Source organism: Prionailurus bengalensis, chromosome B3 (assembly GCF_016509475.1).
Source record: "Prionailurus bengalensis isolate Pbe53 chromosome B3, Fcat_Pben_1.1_paternal_pri, whole genome shotgun sequence".
Lineage (NCBI taxonomy): Eukaryota > Metazoa > Chordata > Mammalia > Carnivora > Felidae > Prionailurus > Prionailurus bengalensis.
The window spans coordinates 47,652,178-47,668,558 of NC_057355.1; the positions used below are offsets into that span (position 1 = coordinate 47,652,178).

General features: G+C 36.2%; 1 protein-coding gene across 8 annotated transcripts in view; it reads right to left on the reverse strand.

Moving 5' to 3' along the window:
* TCF12 (transcription factor 12) overlaps positions 1–16,381 on the reverse strand; it is a 386,235-nt gene that overhangs the window by 202,423 nt on the left and 167,431 nt on the right. The window lies entirely within an intron of this gene.

Consider the following 16,381-nt stretch of genomic DNA (forward strand, 5'->3'; position numbering starts at 1 on the left):
AAAAGTCTGGAAAACCTCCAAAAGCATGGAGGTTAAAGAACACCCTACTAACGAATGAGTGGGTCAACCAGGCAATTAGAGAAGAAATTAAAAAATATATGGAAACAAACGAAAATGAAAATACAACAATCCAAACGCTTTGGGACGCAGCAAAGGCAGTCCTGAGAGGAAAATACATTGCAATCCAGGCCTATCTCAAGAAACAAGAAAAATCCCAAATACAAAATCTAACAGCACACCTAAAGGAACTAGAAGCAGAACAGCAAAGGCAGCCTAAGCCCAGCAGAAGAAGAGAAATAATAAAGATCAGAGCAGAAATAAACAATATAGAAACTAAAAAAACTGTAGAGCAGATCAACGAAACCAAGAGTTGGTTTTTTGAAAAAATAAACAAAATTGACAAACCTCTAGCCAGGCTTCTCAAAAAGAAAAGGGAGATGACCCAAATAGATAAAATCATGAATGAAAATGGAATGATTACAACCAATCCCTCAGAGATACAAACAATTATCAGGGAATACTATGAAAACTTATATGCCAACAAATTGGACAACCTGGAAGAAATGGACGAATTCCTGAACACCCACACGCTTCCAAAACTCAATCAGGAGGAAATAGAAAGCTTGAACAGACCCATAACCAGCGAAGAAATTGAATCGGTTATCAAAAATCTCCCAACAAATAAGAGTCCAGGACCAGATGGCTTCCCAGGGGAGTTCTACCAGACGTTTAAAGCAGAGATAATACCTATCCTTCTCAAGCTATTCCAAGAAATAGAAAGGGAAGGAAAACTTCCAGACTCATTCTATGAAGCCAGTATTACTTTGATTCCTAAACCAGACAGAGACCCAGTAAAAAAAGAGAACTACAGGCCAATATCCCTGATGAATATGGATGCAAAAATTCTCAATAAGATACTAGCAAATCGAATTCAACGGCATATAAAAAGAATTATTCACCATGATCAAGTGGGATTCATTCCTGGGATGCAGGGCTGGTTCAACATTCGCAAATCAATCAACGTGATACATCACATTAACAAAAAAAGAGAGAAGAACCATATGATCCTGTCAATCGATGCAGAAAAGGCCTTCGACAAAATCCAGCACCCTTTCTTAATAAAAACCCTTGAGAAAGTCGGGATAGAAGGAACATACTTAAAGATCATAAAAGCCATTTATGAAAAGCCCACAGCTAACATCATCCTCAACGGGGAAAAACTGAAAGCTTTTTCCCTGAGATCAGGAACACGACAAGGATGCCCACTCTCACCGCTGCTGTTTAACATAGTGCTGGAAGTTCTAGCATCAGCAATCAGACAACAAAAGGAAATCAAAGGCATCAAAATTGGCAAAGATGAAGTCAAGCTTTCGCTTTTTGCAGATGACATGATATTATACATGGAAAATCCGATAGACTCCACCAAAAGTCTGCTAGAACTGATACAGGAATTCAGCAAAGTTGCAGGATACAAAATCAATGTACAGAAATCAGTTGCATTCTTATACACTAACAATGAAGCAACAGAAAGACAAATAAAGAAACTGATCCCATTCACAATTGCACCAAGAAGCATAAAATACCTAGGAATAAATCTAACCAAAGATGTAAAGGATCTGTATGCTGAAAACTATAGAAAGCTTCTGAAGGAAATTGAAGAAGATTTAAAGAAATGGAAAGACATTCCCTGCTCATGGATTGGAAAAATAAATATTGTCAAAATGTCAATACTACCCAAAGCTATCTACACATTCAATGCAATCCCAATCAAAATTGCACCAGCATTCTTCTCGAAACTAGAACAAGCAATCCTAAAATTCATATGGAACCACAAAAGGCCCCGAATAGCCAAAGGAATTTTGAAGAAGAAGACCAAAGCAGGAGGCATCACAATCCCAGACTTTAGCCTCTACTACAAAGCTGTCATCATCAAGACAGCATGGTATTGGCACCAAAACAGACACATAGACCAATGGAATAGAATAGAAACCCCAGAACTAGACCCACAAACGTATGGCCAACTCATCTTTGACAAAGCAGGAAAGAACATCCAATGGAAAAAAGACAGCCTCTTTAACAAATGGTGCTGGGAGAACTGGACAGCAACATGCAGAAGGTTGAAACTAGACCACTTTCTCACACCATTCACAAAAATAAACTCAAAATGGATAAAGGACCTAAATGTGAGACAGGAAACCATCAAAACCTTAGAGGAGAAAGCAGGAAAAGACCTCTCTGACCTCAGCCGTAGCAATCTCTTACTCGACACATCCCCAAAGGCAAGGGAATTAAAAGCAAAAGTGAATTACTGGGACCTTATGAAGATAAAAAGCTTCTGCACAGCAAAGGAAACAACCAACAAAACTAAAAGGCAACCAACGGAATGGGAAAAGATATTCGCAAATGACATATCGGACAAAGGGCTAGTATCCAAAATCTATAAAGAGCTCACCAAACTCCACACCGGAAAAACAAATAACCCAGTGAAGAAATGGGCAGAAAACATGAATAGACACTTCTCTAAAGAAGACATCCGGATGGCCAACAGGCACATGAAAAGATGTTCAGCGTCGCTCCTTATCAGGGAAATACAAATCAAAACCACACTCAGGTATCACCTCACGCCAGTCAGAGTGGCCAAAATGAACAAATCAGGAGACTATAGATGCTGGAGAGGATGTGGAGAAACGGGAACCCTCTTGCACTGTTGGTGGGAATGCAAATTGGTGCAGCCGCTCTGGAAAGCAGTGTGGAGGTTCCTCAGAAAATTAAAAATAGACCTACCCTATGACCCAGCAATAGCACTGCTAGGAATTTATCCAAGGGATACAGGAGCACTGATGCATAGGGCCACTTGTACCCCAATGTTCATAGCAGCACTCTCAACAATAGCCAAATTATGGAAAGAGCCTAAATGTCCATCAACTGATGAATGGATAAAGAAATTGTGGTTTATATACACAATGGAATATTACATGGCAATGAGAAAAAATGAAATATGGCCTTTTGTAGCAACATGGATGGAACTGGAGAGTGTGATGCTAAGTGAAATAAGCCATACAGAGAAAGACAGATACCATATGGTCTCACTCTTATGTGGATCCTGAGAAACTTAACAGGAACCCATGGGGGAGGGGAAGGAAAAAAAAAAAAAAAAGAGGTTAGAATGGGAGAGAGCCAAAGCATAAGAGACTGTTAAAAACTGAGAACAAACTGAGGGTTGATGGGGGGTGGGAGGGAGGAGAGGGTGGGTGATGGGTATTGAGGAGGGCACCTTTTGGGATGAGCACTGGGTGTTGTATGGAAACCAATTTGTCAATAAATTTCAGAAAAAAATAAAATAAAATAAAAAAAAAAAAAGAAAGAGTCTTAAATTTTCTTGCCTATATTTTCTAAAATTTCTATGAAAACCATTTATTGCTTCCTAAAAAATATGTAGTTCCTCAGTTTTTTTCCTGTAACATGATTAAAGTACCATACTCCCATTATAGAAAATTGATAATTGTACAGAAATAGCATCCATTTTGTAGGAAAAAAAAAAAGATTCCTATGTTACCTCAACTGAGATGCAAAATCAACAAAATTTGGACATTTTCTTACAATTTTTAAATGTTTCTAAACTAGTTTACACATATAAAAATGTATGTAACAAATAGCTTTGTATCCACAATTTAACAAATAAAACATTGCTAATATAGTTTGAACCCCTATGGAATTGCCTCAAATTCCCCTCCAAAGTAAACAATACCCTAAATTTGTCTTTTTTTAAAATTTTTTTTAATGTTTATTTATTTTTGAGACAGAGAGACAGAGCATGAATGGGGGAGGGGCAGAGAGAGGGAGACACAGAATCGGAAGCAGGCTCCAGGCTCTGAGCCATCAGCCCAGAGCCTGATGTGGGGCTCGAACTCACAAATCGTGAGATCGTGACCCGAGCTGAAGTCAGACGCTCAACCGACTGAGCCACCCAGGCGCCCCTAAATTTGTCTTTTTAACACTTTCATGCATTACTTAATACTTCTATTATATATGCATATTCCTTAAATAATATATAGCACCATTCCGCATGTTTTAAAATGTTATCTAAACAGTATCCTTTTTTTCTTTCTCACTTAACATTCAATATGTAAGACTGACATGCTGAAAAAATGTAGCACTGGTATAGACATGTTGGTACTATATAATATTCAATTTATAAACATACCACAATTTATCTATCCATTCTCCTTTCAATGGTATTTGGATTTCCCATTTCCCCCTATTAAAGATAAGGCTACCATAAACACTTTAGCATATAACATGGAAATTTATGTGAAATTTTCTCTAGGAGTATGCACACCTTCAAGTTTACTAGACCTTACCAAACTGTTCTGTAGGATAGAAATACATTCATTTAAGAAAAAAGTCTCCAATTTTATACTGAATCATGAAGTTCTAATAGACAGCCCCAACTTATGGAAAGAAAGCTTCCCAAGTCTACTTAAAAGTTGTATGTAATTTGTGATGGACTTCCCAGATGGCAAAAAGCAAAGCAATCACAATTACTTATTGTGTTTACTTATTAGTTCAATTACATAGTTTTTTTCTTATCTAAAACAGTCTGTCCTGGGTTAAAAGGCAGTCCTTTGCTATAATAAATATTCAAGACCACATTTGTTAAATGAGTTACTCTTCCCTAGGCTCCTGAGTTTATCTTAAGGTTCTATAAATAAAACTGCATCCATTACTCCAGGTGTTGATCAAGCAAAACTTGACAGAAATACAATAATATTTTTAGTTTGTTGCTAGTTATCAGCTCTTGATGCTCAGCGAATAGGCTGTTATAGCCACGTAACAGTGTGGACTGATGTTGATTGTTAGATTATGACCCCACAAGCCTAACAGACATGATTAAAAGAGTAATGTATATCCTAGTAATATCCATAGGACAATACTTTTTAATTCTCTTGTCAGCTACAGTGATACTGACCATGAACCAGCCATTTCCTGCTCCTAAACTAAAGCCACTCATATTTAAAGGTAAGCCTGAATTAAAAGTTTAACAGTGAAAGAATGTTCTTTTGACAAGTGGCTTATATGGGTGGGAAATCCGTGGCTTGGATTTATCTCCCTGAAGGTAAAAGTAAGTAAGACACAGATGAAAGATCAGGGATTCCTTGTAGGAATACACATGAAGTTTTTACTCAGTCTAACTAATTCAAGGTTTCCTATGCCAACCATAATAGCATAGATTTGATGATACGATTTGCCAGAACATGAGTTAAAGGCTTTACTCAATCCTCACAACCTCACAAACTACTATTCCCATTACATAGATAAGAAAATGTGTGCAGAAAATTTGCATAATTCACATGATATCCAACAGTAAGTAGCAGAATGGGTCTGAACCCAAGCAGTCTGACTCCAGAGCCCACCATGCAATGTTGCCTCTCTAGTAATAACTGTTCCTCCTTAGAATTATTGTGAATTAAGTGGCTCAATGACAGGCTAGAGCCACACAAAATGAAAAGTATGTGTTCAAACAGTAATTCACAAGTGATAAAGGAATTAAGCCTGGAACATGCAACAACAACAAAACAAAACAAATTTAACACCCAACTAGGCAAGTGGTATTTGAAATAGCAGAGGCAGTCATAAGAGCTTTTGAGAATTTGTGAACCTGTGGATTCTGATGGAGAAAAAGCAAACAAAATGGGAAATGGAAAAATTTCCTTTGGTAAGTGGATATCAAGTACATTCATTCATTCCTCTTATAGAATACTCCCCTTGCCCAAAGTGGGAATAAACTGTAGCAACCTTCAAATGATGCTGAGATAGTTCCTGGTGAAAAAGTAAACAGAGGCCCCAACAAACCTAGAAGCAAATTTATAGGCCAGGACCAGCAGCTGAGTGTCCCCATGTAAGACGGAGTTTATGATGACATGCCAATTATAAGGAAATGGGGCAAAAACTCTGGAGAAAGGCTATGTAACTCTGTTTCAACAAACTAAGGCATTTTATCTGAAAGGCACCGAAGATTGCAACAACAACAGCAACAAATATATATATCTCCTACAGAGGTAGGAATCTTTAGGGTTAGAGCCTTAAATCCAACTTCAACTCAGGCTCACCCAGAGAAACAGTGTCAGAGGAGGCACCTCATCTTCCTTAGAGAATTGGTTACTTACTCTGCAGAACTGAAGCTACCCAGATATAGCAAATGAATGCAAAAGGACTTTTAAGAAAAAGACCCATTATGCCCTTCTTCAGTTCCTGGATCTCTGGAATTCCTGATAGGTACCTAGCTAAAGTACCACAGGTGCCATATAGATACTCTGCCAAAGAGAGAAAACTTTACTTCTACCTAGTACTGGAGGAAGACAGTGTTCCTGATTCCTGATTTATAGTTTCTCTTGCAGAGTTCTCAGCAGCTAAAATGTTAGGACTTTCTTTAAAAAAAACAGAAAAGCATCACCATCAGATAAGTGAGGTAGGTGCAACTACTCTGTGACTATATCTGTTATACAAAGCCTAACTTTTAGAGATGAATGATAAATGGGCTTCTGAAAACTAAAAATGACCCTCTTAGCAGAGACTTGTATATTAAATTTTTAAAAATGTTTATTTATTTTTGAGAAAGAGACAGACTTGAGCAGGGAAAGGGGGGGGGAGAGAGAGAGAGAGAGAGAGAGAGAGAGAGAGAGAGAGAGAGAGAGAGAGAATCCAAAGCAGGCTCCAAGCTGGGAGCACAGAGCCCGATGCAAGGCTCAAACTCATGAACCATGAGATCATGACCTGGGCTGAAGTCAGATGCTTAACTGACTGAGCCACCCAGGTGCCCTGAGACTTCTACATTAAATGAGTAGGTTAGTGAAAGAGTTCATCAAATTTTTCTTGGTTTTTGTAAAATTCCTCATTTTTAACTTTTAGAATTTTTAAATTTGACAAAGCACTAAAATTTGAGAATCTTCTAATTTTTTTTAGTTTAGGAAAGCATTTTAAAGTTATATTTGTAAACAGGACACATGTGCAGCTTTAGAATCACTGCTTCCCATCAATATGTTAATAATATTTCAAAGATGTATTTAACAAACTTTTCTCTTTTTGGTTAGCATTTATTGCTGACAACATCAATGGAATTAGACTCTAAATACATGACCTCTCCCATTTTCATGGTCCTTTTGTAACAGAAGACCCATCACTCATTTTTGCATGCTAGGCAGACTTTGTTTTACATACCAGTAAATGAAGCTATCTCCTTCTCCATCAGCTGCCTAACCCAGAAGGCCTCTGAATAACTCCAACATCCTGCTAAGGAATGACTCCTTGGGGAGTACTCACTTATCAGTTTGAGGAACACATACAAGATTTGAATATGGGCAAACTAACTTTTTAAAATCACTAAAAGTAGGATTTTTGTGGCTATTCATGTGTCCAGATATCTTAGCTCACTCATATCACATATTTAATTAAATTAAGTGAATTCATTAAAAAAGAAGAAAAAAATTAATGTAACAAAAGTAGTTTCACCCTTCCTCTATTCTAAAAACCATGTACCCTAGAGGAAGTATGAGAAGTAGAATCTATTCTTCTGTCCATAAAGGGTTTTTGAATGCTTCTCAGGAGACACATCTCACTCCATGGCTATTCTATTATACAAAGATAGTATTCTTCATACAATATGATATTAAAACATAAACCAGCAACTTCATTTAGTAAACAACCACACAAATAGATATCTGATCCATTACGAGAGGGAAACTCCACTCGGATATGTGTATGTACATTCTACTTATCCAATTAAATGAAGTTGGCAAGGCAAGATTAAGTGGTATTACTTTATTAGAATACTTTTGGCAGGGCACCTAGGTAGCTCTATCAGTTAAGTGCCCAACTCTTGATTTTGACTCAGATCATGGTCTCACAGTTGTGGGATTGAACCCAATGTCAGGCTCTGCACTGACAGCACGGAGCCTGCTTGGGATTCTCTTTTTCCTTGTCTCTGCCCCTCCCCTGTTCGTGCTCTCTCACAAAAATAAATAAATGAATAGATAGATAGATAGATAGATGATAGATAGATAGATAGATAGATAGATAAATAACACTTTAAAGAAGAATACTAATATACACAATTAAAAGTAAAAATAACAAGAGTTACTTCTTTAAAGGTAAAATCATACTGTAAATGAGACATGCAGTCCAAACTGATACTGGTTTACTATATTTTCAGATACTTACAAAAATATGATACTAGTTAACTATATTTTCACATAATACAAACTTTTCAGATACTTACAAAATCAGGAGACCAGAATTCCTTTGATAATCAACAGTAGTTCACAGTATTACCAGTCTTTTTTTTATAAACCTCCTAAGAGAGACTGGGAGATGTACCACTTAAATAATAAGACTAATAGTGGCACAAAATGAATTATCATCTACTTGATCAAATATGATGATTTTATTTATACAGCTATAACTGAACTTGATTTTCTTTTTTTTTTTTTCCTGCTCTCTGCTTTGAGTTCTTATGTTTTCAGCATATACTATCAATCTCTAACCTAGATGCCATGAAGTGTGTTTGTCAACACTTCTGTGAGCTTCTCTTCTTTTGTCTTTCCTGCTCTTGGAAGACTTCCTTCTCATCTTCCTCTTCCCTACAGCCTATCTCTTTTACCTGTCTTTCATATCATTTTAATCTAGTTACTTACAAAATTAAAGAGATTAAACTGTGCATATGAAAGTATGACAATGCATATGCATACCTAAGTATTCCTGCCAATAATTTATCAGACAATATGCTAGGTGCCTGGATACAAGAATGAATAAAAGTCTTTCACTTCAAGGAGTTCACAGTTTAGAAAAGAAAAACAATACCTAAAAATATTTTAATAAATTGAGTAATTTGCATGAGGCCTGGGCCTAAGGTGTGTCACAGTATAGCTTCCAAAGGTTTGAGAAGTATTCTCAGACTCCCTAATAATCTAATGGGCAAGATGGCATGACTAGTAACATTTTAAATGATGCTCAAGCCAGTGTGCCAACTTCCAAGTTAAACCTCCTGGGCTGACTAAGGATAGAAGATGGTAACATATATCAGCAAAACTTCAGATGAGAACATCAAAGCTGAATGAGCACTCTGAGGCAGGCAGAAGAAATAGCATTAAGATTTGCTAAAAATGCCCTAATGCATAATGAAACATGTTGATAACTAGAAAACAAAAATGTCAACAAACACACTCTGGTGGCTTCATGTTCATCACAGCTAACTTTTATTGCATGCATTCTATGTGCCACCATTGTGTTAAAGGCTTTCTTGTAGTATATCAATTAATTTAAACTATCTTTATATAGATATCATATTTTCCCTATCTCAAAAATGAGGAAATTTTGTCTTACAGAATTTAATTTTCTCAGAGTCCGAGAATGGTAGAGAACTGATTTAAACATGGGAACTATGACAGCAGATGACTTCATGTTAGTCACTAGATTTTTCACTTCCAGTACCAAGGAATCTGGCAACAAAGTATACACTTAAAAAGAGAATAATTTCCATTAGGCAAGCCATTTTCAAATTCTCAGAATCCTTTCAGTCTCAGGACCTGTTGTATAAAAATATTTTGTCTTAAAATATTGAGGGATGCCTGGGTGGCTCAGCCGGTTAAGCATCCGACTTTGGCTTAGGTCATGCTCCTGAGGTTTGTGAGTTTGAGCCCTATGTCAGGCTGTGTGCTAACAGCTCAGAGCCTGGAGCCTGCTTCAGATTCTGTGTCTCCCTCTCTCAGCCTGTCCCTCCCTCCCTCCCTTCCTCCCTCTCTCTCTGTCTCTCAAAAATAAATACACATTAAAAAAAATATTGAGAATCCCAAAAAAATTTTGTTTATGTTTGTTTATGTTTGTTTATCACTCAAGTGATATTTACTATATTAGAAACCAAACCTGAGAAATTAAATACACAAGAACTCAGGGCAAAGACATCAGCATATTATCAGGTATATTTGGAAACTCCACAGTACAAAGAATAAGACTGAAATGGCAAAGAGTATTTTCATAGTACAAAAATAGTTTTAACCTTGTAAACACTGAATAAAATAAAGGGCTCATTTCAAAGGAAAACGAAAAAGATTCAGAGAATTCAAGGGGCATGCCTAACATCACATAGCTAGCTGATGGGAGTTATTTAATTTTATTAAAGAACAGATTTTTGTATTCTGATTACAAAATATCAGTAGTCAAATATTTGGAGACAGTTGATAGTATGGAAAGGAACTACACAATAGCAAATATAGTCAAAATTACAAGGATTTCTTGACTGAACCAGCTTTCAGTCTTCTGCAGAAAAATATAATAGTGCAGTCTTCATTTCTCCATTCACTCTTAATTTGCTGCCCTAGGGTTTCCACTTATAAAGCAAATCCATGGCGCTTATCAGATCAGGCGAGATGAAAACTCCATTTCTACTTCTACTTCCAAACAGGATAGAATAACAGAGACCAGATTAACCCTCACACTTGAAACAATCAAAAAACTAAACAGCAGTTCTGAGACATTGCACATGGGCAGCGCAGGATACTGACCCCTGACAGGGGAAACAAACAAAGTGAATCCTAGGATTGCAGAGGGGGTTAGGGAAGAGGGGGCTATCTCCACTCAGAACTCTATACCTAGCAAAAAAAAATAAATAAATAAATAATAAAGAATATTTCAAAAATACAGAAAATGAAAAACTTCATCAGCACCAGACCCTCACAAGAGGAATGTTAAAAATGTTTTTGAGGGGCGCCTGGGTGGCGCAGTCGGTTAAGCGTCCGACTTCAGCTCAGGTCACGATCTCGCGGTCCGTGAGTTCGAGCCCCGCGTCAGGCTCTGGGCAGATGGCTCAGAGCCTGGAGCCTGTTTCCGATTCTGTGTCTCCTCTCTCTCTGCCCCTCCCCCGTTCATGCTCTGTCTCTCTCTGTCCCAAAAATAAATAAACGTTGAAAAAAAAAAATTTTAAAAAAAAAATGTTTTTGAGGGGCGCCTGGGCGGCGCAGTCGGTTAAGCGTCTGACTTCAGCCAGGTCACGATCTCGCGGTCTGCGAGTTCGAGCCCCGTGTCAGGCTCTGGGCTGATGGCTCAGAGCCTGGAGCCTGTTTCCGATTCTGTGTCTCCCTCTCTCTCTGCCCCTCCCCCGTTCATGCTCTGTCTCTCTCTGTCCCAAAAATAAATAAACGTTGAAAAAAAAAATTTTTTTTTAAATAATAAAATAAAAAAAAAAAATGTTTTTGAATCGTAAGAAAAATAACACCACCTAAAAAATGGACCTACACAAAGGACTACTGCATGTTCTGTGATCACAATGAAGTTAATTATCAATAATAAAAATATCACTAGAGAATCCCCAAATATTTCAAAATTAAACAATACACTTGTAAGTAACCCATGAGTCAAAGAAGAAATTAATAGGAAAATTATGAAGTATTTTGAACTAAATGAAATGAAAACACAACATAGCAAAAACTGTAGGATGCAGGTAACACCAAAGTCAGAGGAAAATTTATAGCACTAAAATATGTGTTAGAAAAGATAAAAGGCTTCAAATCAACAACCTCATCTTACACCTTAAGAAACTAGAAACAAAGGGGGCGCCTGGGTGGCGCAGTCGGTTAAGCGTCCGACTTCAGCCAGGTCACGATCTCGCGGTCCGTGAGTTCGAGCCCCGCGTCGGGCTCTGGGCTGATGGCTCAGAGCCTGGAGCCTGTTTCCGATTCTGTGTCTCCCTCTCTCTCTGCCCCTCCCCCGTTCATGCTCTGTCTCTCTCTGTCCCAAAAATAAATAAACGTTGAAAAAAAAAAATTAAAAAAAAAAAAGAAACTAGAAACAAAGAGCAAATTAAATTCAAAATAAAGGTAAGAATAATAGAAGTCAAACATATTGAAAACAGAAAAACAACAGAGAAAATCAGTGAAACAAAAAAACTAGTTCTTTGAGAATATCAGTAAAATAAGCCTCTAGCCATATTCATCAAAAAAAAAAAAAAAAGAGGAATCAATTTACCCATATCAGGAATGAAGTAGGGATTCTAGCTACAGATTCTACAAATATTGTGCCAGATAGACTCTAAGATGGTCTCTGTTTTCTAGTATTGACATCCTTAAATAAACAATTCCCCAGAAGTGTGAGCTGGCCTACTGATTTGCTTCTAACCAAAAGAATGTGGCAAAAGTGAGGTGATGTCATTTCTATGATTAGGCTCCATAATGTGTCTTCTATCTTGCTAGCAGACCTTCTCCCTTGCTGTCTTCAATGAACTAAGCTGCCATAAGGCCCAGGTGGCAAGATACCTACGGAGGCAGTTTCAAGCCAAGAGCCAACAGGGAACTGTGACCTTCAGTTCAACAAATCGAAGAACTGAGCCTGCCAAAACACATATGAGCTTGGAAGCAGATTGTTCCCCAACAGGTCTTTCATATGGGACCCCAGTTCTGACCAATATCTTGCTTACAGCATTGTAAGCGACTGAACCAGAGGACCCAGCTAAGTTATGCCAAAATCGTCATGAATAGAAACTGAGACAATAAATGTGTGCTATGTTAAGCCACTAAATTTGTGGTACTTTGTGTATAGATCAAAAGATGACTAATACAAATATTTAAAAGATAACAAAGAAATATTATGAACAATTTTATGCCTATAAATTCAACTTAGATAAAGTAGACAAATGGACATATTTCTAAAATACACAAATAAAGCTCACTGAAGAAAAAATAGTAACTTAAATAGTCCCTTTATTCATAAAATTGAAATTGCAATTAAAAATCATTGCCAAAAGAAAACTCTGGGCCCACATATCTTAACTACCAAATATTTAAGAAGAAATAATACCAATGCTACACAAATTCCTCCAAAAGATACCTGTCATTTTTGAGGCCAATATTATAATGATACCAAATTCTGACAAAGATAGTACAAGAAAAAAAAAAATCCTACAGATCAGTATTACTCAAATATAAAAATTCTTGGGGTGCCTGGGCAGCTCGGTGGTTAAGCATCACTCTACGTTTCGGCTCAGGTCACGAGATCATGGGATCAAGCCCCACACTGGGCTCTGTGCTGACACCAAGCAGCCTGCTTGAGATTTTTCTCTCTCTCCCTCTCTCTCTGCCCATCCCCTGTTCATGAGCTCTTTCTCTCAAAATAAATAAATAAACACTTACAAAGTATATAAAAATTCTTAACATTTTAGCAAACTGAATTCAGGAACATGTAAAAGGCATAATATATCATAGTGCAGTGCGATTTCTCTCAGGAATGCAAAGTTCATTAAGAATTTAAAACAGTAATTACTATAATTCCCAGAGTAACAATCAAGATATTCTCAACAAATGTGGAAAAAACACTCCATATAATCCAAAATCCATTTTTGATAAAAAAACTCTCAACATATTTGGAATAGAAGGGAATGTCATCAATCTAACAGATCACATCAGTGAAACTTATAGCTAACATCATACTTAATGGTGAAACACTGACTGTTTACCCAACATCAAGGACAAGGCAAAGCTATCCACTCTATTTCTATTAAAAACTGTACCAGAAATCATAACCAATTCATTAAGAGGAATGAAATCCAGATTGGAAAGGAAAAAGTTACTCTCATTATTCATGGATGACATACCATCCAAATAGAAAATCCTCCAGCATGTACAAAAAAAGCTACCACAGCTAGTGAGTTTACCAAGATGCAGGATACAAGATCAATATACAAAAATGTATTGTAGTCTTATGCAAGATATGAACACCCAGAGATTGAAATAGAATTATAATACCATTAAAAATTATGAAAGAGAAACTAAACAAAAGATGTGTAAAATGTGTTCACTGAAAACTATAACACATTACTTAAAGAAATTAAAGAACTAAAGAGAGAGATATGCTATATTCATGGATCAGAAGACCCTACTTTGTTAAGGTATCAATTCTCCTTAAAATGATCTATAAATTCAACACAATCCCAATCAAAATCTCAGAAAAAAATTGTAGAAACTGATATACTGGTTTAAAAATTTTCAATTTATATGCAAACTGCCTAGGATTTATAAAACAATTTGGAAACAAATAACAAGATTGGAGGGCTTACAACACTACCTGATAGGAGGATTTTTTTTAAAGGAACGGTAATCAAGATGGTACAGCATTGGTGTAAAGATTTTGAAAAATCAGTAGACCAGAACAGAGTTCAGAAATTGATTCTCACACACATGGTCAATTGACTTTAACAGGGACAACAAGAGAATTCAATGGGGGAAGATAATCTTTTCAACAAATGGTGGTACCAAAACTGGATAGCTTTATGCAAAAAAAAAAAAAAAAAAAAAAATCACTTTCAACCCTCACTTCACACCTTATACAAAATGAAGTCACAATGGGTCACAGCTCTAGATGAATGGTTGAACATACAAGTCATCTTATGTACTATTTCTTGAGACTATTAACTGGCAGTCAAACTTCATTCGTAAGACAGAAAGATTCTACAGTGGGGAAAAACTGTAAGAAGTATATTCTATTCCTTTCTTAAGGATTTATAACTTGCAATAATTTATTAAAAACTGAGAAATCTAACAACAAAGAAGTCCAATTTTGTTTAACCCAATAATACATAAATATTTGGACTATGGAGCTCTGTTTTTACACATTTATTAATATCCTATTAAGCACAGTTTGAGAAACCATGATCTTGTTGAAAATTTTTGCTTTACATATTAGGAACTAATGTCCAGAATAAGTAACTCTTTTGACCAAGTATGCCTGTCTAATGGGAGAAGTCTCCAGGCTTAAGTCCTTTGTTCTTTGTATTTTACAACGGATTACCATTTTCAATTGATTTGCCCTAGAGGTTTCATAACCAAGTGTTGCTTCTATTTCTCTACTTCTACTCTCCCTGGGCCATCATTATCATAACTTTTATCACTCAATAGTATTATGATGTTTTTCAAGAGAATGAACACTCCTTTTGTCCAGATAATATGGACTGATCATTTTTGTTTTGCTTACCTAATTCCAGTGACCAGAAAATTGTAAAATCTCAATAAATGCTGCATAAATTAAAGAACTAAGAGAAAAAAGGATTCCATGTGAACAGCACAGAAAGAAGAGTTTAAGCCCAAAGAAGACTACAAAATTTCAAATTGGGAAGAAAGATACTAAAAGTGATCTCAGAGAGTAAGGTAGGGTTAGTGGGAAATCAAGAATAATATTTACAGAGCAAGAGCTCAGAAAACTATAAACTCAACGAGATGTAACGGTATCACCGATGCAGAGAAAATATTTGGTACAGAACAGTTGATACCTTCTTGCTAATCACTAAATAATTTACATTAAACACCAAGAAGAGGGTCTATCTACTTCATGCAAAAAGTAGTACAATGACTGTGATATAAAACCACGTTAAAATAATTACTTCATTTGGTAGTATAAAGGATTAAGCATCAGTTCAATACACTGAAGCAAAGCACTCTAAGTTTGTTATTGTCTAAATAAAAATGTTATTAGAATATATGACAAAAGTATATCACAAAAGGAACTAACATCAATTGATCACGCTAAGCTTTTGATATAAATAAGCTCACTGAGGTCTCATTAACCATCCTGTGAAGTAGATATCCTTTCAAACAAATTTGAGGAACTGAAGAATCTACATTCTGTCAAATCTGGGTTGCCCAATTTTTCCCCCAATCATCTCTAAATAGCAAGATGTATAATGCAATAAACCTTTCCAATCATTTCAATATTGTGAACAATCTACTTTACTTATAAGAACCTCTTGTTGGTCATTTAAAACCTGCAACAAGTTCCTCATCTTGTTCAAGACATACTCCAGGAATTCAAAACTGCTGCCTAAGGAGCATCTGGGACTTGTAAAATTCCTACATGGTTTTGTATCAGAATGGATGTATAATTTTTTGTAAGACTGGATGTAAAAAGAGGAACTCTTATAGACTACTTAATAAATTCCAGATATTATGATTTATAAAATTTCCTGTATTTAATTTTCATGCACTTGTTACAAGATAAATCTCTTTGCAGATGAGAAATCCGAGGCTCAGAAATGAAGTATCTTATCTTTTCCAAGGTCAAATATAGTGGTGAAACCAGGAAGCAAATTTACCTAATTTATTCTGTAGCTTATATATTTTTTAAGTATAAAATGTAAATAATATTTCTATGAGAAATAATGACAGTACAATCATCTTACAACTTCTAGAGTATCTTTCATTAAAGTCCTGGACAAGGAGAAATAACAACTGTTTTGGGGTCTCCTTATACTTTGCCAACTTGATATGGTAGAAAGGGACAGTAATTTAGAGTCATGTTTAATATCTGGTAATTTATCCACCTTCTGAACTTCAATCTCCTCACTTCT